Genomic DNA, 7,500 nt, shown 5'->3' on the forward strand with positions numbered 1-7,500 from the left:
AGGCTTCATCTGAGAGATAATTTAAGGTTTGTGCAAATCAAAGTGCATGTCCCAGTCCATTAGCCAGGACAGCGGTCTGTGGCTGCTGGACAAGATCAAGAGAAAAACCTCTTACCTGATGGCACCCATGGTGCTTCTTTTGATTAGCGGCAAGTCGCACATGTAATGTTGCTCCAGAATAGATTATCTAAAGAACAGTCAAAGATAAAGTCAGTTTGGTCCTAGAAACTCGCTCCATCACAGATCACTGTCATGGGGAATAGACTAGTAAACATGCAAATTGAACAACAAAGATAAAAGGTCAAAAAGTTATTGAAACATAGACGTAGTCGGCAGAATTTGAACCTGCGCGGGGAGACCCCAATGGATTTCAGACCACTCGGCCACGACTACTCAGACGTCAAGCTTTTATGAGTTTCACACATGTTTTCTAATAGCACCATGATCAAGCTCAGTGATCAACCCACTGGAAGACATCTCAGAAAATGAAAAGAAAATACAAGGTCTCAGTAAAATGCAAAATCTGATTTAAAGTCATCATCAATGGGAACCATTCACAGTTTAAAGCTTTTCCCTCTTCATAATGTGGATTTGGAGTCAGTCAGCTCCAAAAACATCCTTAAAAATAATCCAAAAATGCTGAGAAGACTGAACATAATCATTTCCAAGTAAAAAAGACTTGATGTTCATTTGATCAGGTTTTGGAGCGTCTATTAACCATCTCAAGTTTCCAAAAATGTCCAGCGGTTAACTGAAATTACCATATCAATCTTCAGCTGTTTTTCACTTTGAACAGCTCCATACCTATAATACAAGTCAAGGGTAAGGTTCGAAAGACCCTATAAAGGGTCCTGATTGACTTTTGTGTGCTACAAAAAAAGCCACAAAACACATTCAAATGACGCCGAAAAGAATTTTTAGAAAAACACCACCAAAAATGTTTATAAGGCACTTTAGGAAATTCTGGAAAAAACAAGAAAAGATGGCTTAGAGAAAAATCAAAAACACTTCCTGAAGCCATTTTGGCTTCAAATCCTTGTCAGATTCACCCACTTGGAAAGAGTGTTATGTGAATATTGACTCAAGTCACAGAGTATGAGATTGCTTGGTATGACATAGACAATGAGTGACAGACAATTTTAATTTTTGCTAATCCTACTTGATTGACAGCTTTGACCATGGTATTCCATGAATCCTTGAACTCTTTTTTTGTCTTTTATTATGTGTATTTTAAATTGCTTGTTTTATCATAAACATTGGGAATCGTCGATCTGAGTGCAGATGGAAAAATCAAAATATGTGCTCAGGTTCTATTGAGATTTCAACTCAGATCACTGGATTCAAAATACAGAGTGCTAACCATTACACCATGGAACCAAGCATGACACATTCTTGGCTGCGGCTTGTTGTGCTGAATAAAGCATATGAAATCGTGAACGATGGCGAAAACAGGCTCCAAAGCTGCAGTGCAAATCTGCAATCATACACAATGGTAAATTGATATCTTATAACCTTTCATTCCACAAATTTACCAACATTTCCACGATATCACAGCTAGGACAGTTTGAAATGTTGATGAAAAGTGGCTAGTAAAAAGATTGCTGTATCTGTTACTTGGAAAAAGTGTGAAAAAAATAAATTGCAAAACTTATACTGTTAGAAAACTGTTCATCCAGTAGTTGATAAAGATTAGCATTGCATGGTAAAAGGCTTCATCTGAGAGATAATTTAAGGTATGTGCAAATCAAAGTGCATGTCCCAGTCCATTAGCCAGGACAGCGGTCTGTGGCTGCTGGACAAGATCAATAGAAAAACCTCTTACCTGATGGCACCCACGGTGCTTCTTTTGATTAGCGGCAAGTCGCACATGTAATGTTCCTCCAGAATAGATTATCTAATGAACAGTCAAAGATAAAGTCAGTTTGGTCCTAGAAACTCGCTCCATCACAGATCACTGTCATGGGGAATAGACTAGTAAACATGCAAATTGAACGACAAAGATAAAAGGTCAAAATCTTATTGAAACATAGACGTAGTCGGCAGGATTTGAACCTGCGCGGGGAGACCCCAATGGATTTCTAGTCCATCGCCTTAACCACTCGGCCACGACTACTCGGACGTCAAGCTGTTATGAGTTTCACACATGTTTTCTAATAGCACCATGATCAAGCTCAGTGATCAACCCTCTGGAAGACATCTCAGAAAATGAAAAGAAAATACAAGGTCTCAGTAAAATGCAAAAATCTGATTTAAAGTCATCATCAATGGGAACCATTCACAGTTTAAAGCTTTTCCCTCTTCATAATGTGGATTTGGAGTCAGTCAGCTCCAAAAACATCCTTAAAAATAATCAGAAAATGCTGAGAAGACTGAACATAATCATTTCCAAGTAAAAAAGACTTGATGTTCATTTGATCAGGCTTTGGAGCGTCTATTAACCATCTCAAGTTTCCAAAAATGTCCAGCGGTTAACTGAAATTACTATATCAATCTTCAGCTGTTTTTCACTTTGAACAGCTCCATACCTATAATACAAGTCAAGGGTAAGGTTCGAAAGACCCTATAAAGGGTCCTGATTGACTTTTGTGTGCTACAAAAAAAGCCACAAAACACATTCAAAAGACGCCGAAAAGAATTTTTAGAAAAACACCACCAAAAATGTTTATAAGGCACTTTAGGAAATTCTGGAAAACACAAGAAAAGATGGCTTAGAGAAAAATCAAAAACACTTCCTGAAGCCATTTTGGCTTCAAATCCTTGTCAGATTCACCCACTTGGAAAGAGTGTTATGTGAATATTGACTCAAGTCACAGAGTATGAGATTGCTTGGTATGACATAGACAATGAGTGATATAGACAATTTTAATTTTTGCTAATCCTCCTTGATTGACAGCTTTGACCATGAATCCTTGAACTCTTTTTTTGTCTTTATTATGTGGATTTTAAATTGCTTGTTTCATCATAAACATTGGGCATCGTCGATCTCAGTGCAGATGGAAAAATAGAATTGTGTGCCCAGGTTCCACTGAGATTTGACCTCAGATCACAGGATTCAAAGTCCAGAGTGCTAACCATTACACCATGGAACCAACCATGACATAATGATGTCTGCGGCTTGTTGTTCTGAATAAAGCATATGAAATCGTGAACGATGGCGAAAACAGGCTCCAAAGCTGCAGTGCAAATCTGCAATCATACACAATGGTAAATTGATATCTTATAACCTTTCATTCCACAAATTTACCAACATTTCCACGATATCACAGCTAGGACAGTTTGAAATGTTGATGAAAAGTGGCTAGTAAAAAGATTGCTGTATCTGTTACTTGGAAAAAGTGTGAAAAAAATAAATTGCAAAACTTATACTGTTAGAAAACTGTTCATCCAGTAGTTGATAAAGATTAGCATTGAATGGTAAAAGGCTTCATCTGAGAGATAATTTAAGTTTTGTGCAAATCAAAGTGTATGTCCCAGTCCATTAGCCAGAACAGCGGTCTGTGGCTGCTGGACAAGATCAAGAGAAAAACCTCTTACCTGATGGCACCCACGGTGCTTCTTTTGATTAGCGGCAAGTCGCACATGTAATGTTGCTCCAGAATAGATTATCTAAAGGACAGTCAAAGATAAAATCAGTTTGGTCCTGGAAACTCGCTCCATCACAGATCACTGTCATGGGGAATAGACTAGTAAACATGCAAATTGAACAACAAAGATAAAAGGTCAAAAAGTTATTGAAACTTAGACGTAGTCGGCAGGATTTGAACCTGCGCGGGGAGACCCCAATGGATATCAAGTCCATCGCCTTAACCACTCGGCCACGACTACTCGGACGTCAAGCTGTTATGAGTTTCACACATGTTTTCTAATAGCACCATGATCAAGCTCAGTGATCAACCCTCTGGAAGACATCTCAGAAAATGAAAAGAAAATACAAGGTCTCAGTAAAATGCAAAAATCTGATTTAAAGTCATCATCAATGGGAACCATTCACAGTTTAAAGCTTTTCCCTCTTCATAATGTGGATTTGGAGTCAGTCAGCTCCAAAAACATCTTTAAAAATAATCCAAAAATGCTGAGAAGACTGAACATAATCATTTCCAAGTAAAAAAGACTTGATGTTCATTTGATCAGGCTTTGGAGCATCTATTAACCATCTCAAGTTTCCAAAAATGTCCAGCGGTTAACTGAAATTACCATATCAATCTTCAGCTGTTTTTCACTTTGAACAGCTCCATACCTATAATACAAGTCAAGGGTAAGGTTCGAAAGACCGTATAAAGGGTCCCGATTGACTTTTGTGTGCTACAAAAAAAGCCACAAAACACATTCAAAAGACGCCGAAAAGAATTTTTAGAAAAACACCACCAAAAATGTTTATAAGGCACTTTAGGAAATTCTGGAAAACACAAGAAAAGATGGCTTAGAGAAAAATCAAAAACACTTCCTGAAGCCATTTTGGCTTCAAATCCTTGTCAGATTCACCCACTTGGAAAGAGTGTTATGTGAATATTGACTCAAGTCACAGAGTATGAGATTGCTTGGTATGACATAGACAATGAGTGACATAGACAATTTTAATTTTTGCTAATCCTACTTGATTGACAGCTTTGACCATGGTATTCCATGAATCCTTGAACTCTTTTTTTGTCTTTTATTATGTGGATTTTAAATTGCTTGTTTCATCATAAACATTGGGCATCATCGATCTGAGTGCAGATGGAAAAATCGAAATGTGTGCCCAGGTTCCACTGAGATTTGAATTCAGATCACAGGATTCAAAGTCCAGAGTGCTAACCATTACACCATGGAACCAACCATTACACAGTCATGGCTGCGGCTTGTTGTGCTGAATAAAGCATATGAAATTGTGAACGATGGCGAAAACAGGCTCCAAAGCTGCAGTGCAAATCTGCAATCATACACAATGGTAAATTGATATCTTATAACCTTTCATTCCACAAATTTACCAACATTTCCACGATATCACAGCTAGGACAGTTTGAAATGTTGATGAAAAGTGGCTAGTAAAAAGATTGCTGTATCTGTTACTTGGAAAAAGTGTGAAAAAAATAAATTGCAAAACTTATACTGTTAGAAAACTGTTCATCCAGTAGTTGATAAAGATTAGCATTGCATGGTAAAAGGCTTCATCTGAGAGATAATTTAAGATTTGTGCAAATCAAAGTGCATGTCCTAGTCCATTAGCCAGGACAGCGGTCTGTGGCTGCTGGACAAGATCAAGAGAAAAACCTCTTACCTGATGGCACCCACGGTGCTTCTTTTGATTAGCGGCAAGTCGCACATGTAATGTTGCTCCAGAATAGATTATCTAAAGAACAGTCAAAGATAAAGTCAGTTTGGTCCTAGAAACTAGCTCCATCACATATCACTGTCATGGGGAATAGACTAGTAAACATGCAAATTGAACAACAAAGGTAAAAGGTCAAAAAGTTTATGAAACATAGACGTAGTCGGCAGGATTTGAACCTGCGCGGTGAGACCCCAATGGCTTTTTAGTCCATCGCCTTAACCACTCGGCCACGACTACTCAGACGTCAAGCTGTTATGAGTTTCACACACCTTTTCTAATAGCTCCATGATCAAGCTCAGTGATCAACCCTCTGGAAGACATCTCAGAAAAAGAAAAGAAAATACAAGGTCTCAGTAAAATGCAAAAATCTGATTTAAATTCATCATCCATGGGAACCATTCACAGTTTAAAGCTTTTCCCTCTTCATAATGTGGATTTGGAGTCAGTCAGCTCCAAAAACATCTTTAAAAATAATCCAAAAATGCTGAGAAGACTGAACATAATCATTTCCAAGTAAAAAAGACTTGATGTTCATTTGATCAGGCTTTGGAGCGTCTATTAACCATCTCAAGTTTCCAAAAATGTCCAGCGGTTAACTGAAATTACCATATCAATCTTCAGCTGTTTTTCACTTTGAACAGCTCCATACCTATAATACAAGTCAAGGGTAAGGTTCGAAAGACCCTATAAAGGGTCCTGATTGACTTTTGTGTGCTACAAAAAAAGCCACAAAACACATTCAAAAGACGCCGAAAAGAATTTTTAGAAAAACACCACCAAAAATGTTTATAAGGCACTTTAGGAAATTCTGGAAAACACAAGAAAAGATGGCTTAGAGAAAAATCAAAAACACTTCCTGAAGCCATTTTGGCTTCAAATCCTTGTCAGATTCACCCACTTGGAAAGAGTGTTATGTGAATAATGAGATTGCTTGGTATGACATTGACAATGAGTGACATAAACAATTTTAATTTTGCTAATCCTACTTGATTGACAGCTTTGACCATGGTATTCCATGAATCCTTGAACTCTTTTTTTGTCTTTTATTATGTGGATTTTAAATTGCTTGTTTCATCATAAACATTGGGCATCGTCGATCTGAGTGCAGATGGAAAAATCGAAATGTGTGCCCAGGTTCCACTGAGATTTGAACTCAGATAACAGGATTCAAAGTCCAGAGTGCTAACCATTACACAGTCATGGCTGCGGCTTGTTGTGCAGAATAAAGCATATGAAATTGTGAACGATGGCGAAAACAGGCTCCAAAGCTGCAGTGCAAATCTGCAATCATACACAATGGTAAATTGATATCTTATAACCTTTCATTCCACAAATTTACCAACATTTCCACGATATCACAGCTAGGACAGTTTGAAATGTTGATGAAAAGTGGCTAGTAAAAAGATTGCTGTATCTGTTACTTGGAAAAAGTGTGAAAAAAATAAATTGCAAAACTTATACTGTTAGAAAACTGTTCATCCAGTAGTTGATAAAGATTAGCATTGCATGGTAAAAGGCTTCATCTGAGAGATAATTTAAGGTTTGTGCAAATCAAAGTGCATGTCCCAGTCCATTAGCCAGGACAGCGGTCTGTGGCTGCTGGACAAGATCAAGAGAAAAACCTCTTACCTGATGGCACCCACGGTGCTTCTTTTGATTAGCGGCAAGTCGCACATGTAATGTTGCTCCAGAATAGATTATCTAAAGAACAGTCAAAGATAAAGTCAGTTTGGTCCTAGAAACTCGCTCCATCACAGATCACTGTCATGGGGAATAGACTAGTAAACATGCAAATTGAACAACAAAGATAAAAGGTCAAAAAGTTATTAAAACATAGACGTAGTCAGCAGAATTTGAACCTGCGCGGGGAGACCCCAATGGATTTCAGACCACTCGGCCACGACTACTCAGATGTCAAGCTTTTATGAGTTTCACACATGTTTTCTAATAGCACCATGATCAAGCTCAGTGATCAACCCACTGGAAGACATCTCAGAAAATGAAAAGAAAATACAAGTTCTCAGTAAAATGCAAAATCTGATTTAAAGTCATCATCAATGGGAACCATTCACAGTTTAAAGCTTTTCCCTCTTCATAATGTGGATTTGGAGTCAGTCAGCTAAAAAAACATCCTTAAAAATAATCCAAAAATGCTGAGAAGACTGAACATAATCATTTCCAAGTAAAAA

The 7,500-nt window shown here is 37.7% G+C and overlaps 4 non-coding genes across 4 annotated transcripts; all 4 read right to left on the minus strand.

Annotated features, from left to right (window-relative positions):
* Positions 1-2,031: 2,031 nt before the first annotated feature.
* Positions 2,032-2,113, minus strand: TRNAS-AGA (transfer RNA serine (anticodon AGA)). The gene has a single exon. It is a non-coding gene; the product is annotated as a tRNA-Ser (tRNA).
* A 1,630-nt stretch (positions 2,114-3,743) lies between these two features.
* On the minus strand, positions 3,744-3,825 carry TRNAS-UGA (transfer RNA serine (anticodon UGA)). The gene has a single exon. It is a non-coding gene; the product is annotated as a tRNA-Ser (tRNA).
* A 915-nt stretch (positions 3,826-4,740) lies between these two features.
* Positions 4,741-4,812, minus strand: TRNAQ-UUG (transfer RNA glutamine (anticodon UUG)). The gene has a single exon. It is a non-coding gene; the product is annotated as a tRNA-Gln (tRNA).
* A 654-nt stretch (positions 4,813-5,466) lies between these two features.
* TRNAF-AAA (transfer RNA phenylalanine (anticodon AAA)) lies at positions 5,467-5,548 on the minus strand. The gene has a single exon. It is a non-coding gene; the product is annotated as a tRNA-Phe (tRNA).
* Positions 5,549-7,500: the final 1,952 nt, after the last annotated feature.

Source organism: Dendrobates tinctorius, unplaced genomic scaffold, assembly GCF_039654945.1.
Source record: "Dendrobates tinctorius isolate UK_male_01 unplaced genomic scaffold, ASM3965494v1 ptg000048l, whole genome shotgun sequence".
In the NCBI taxonomy this organism is placed as follows: Eukaryota; Metazoa; Chordata; class Amphibia; order Anura; family Dendrobatidae; genus Dendrobates; species Dendrobates tinctorius.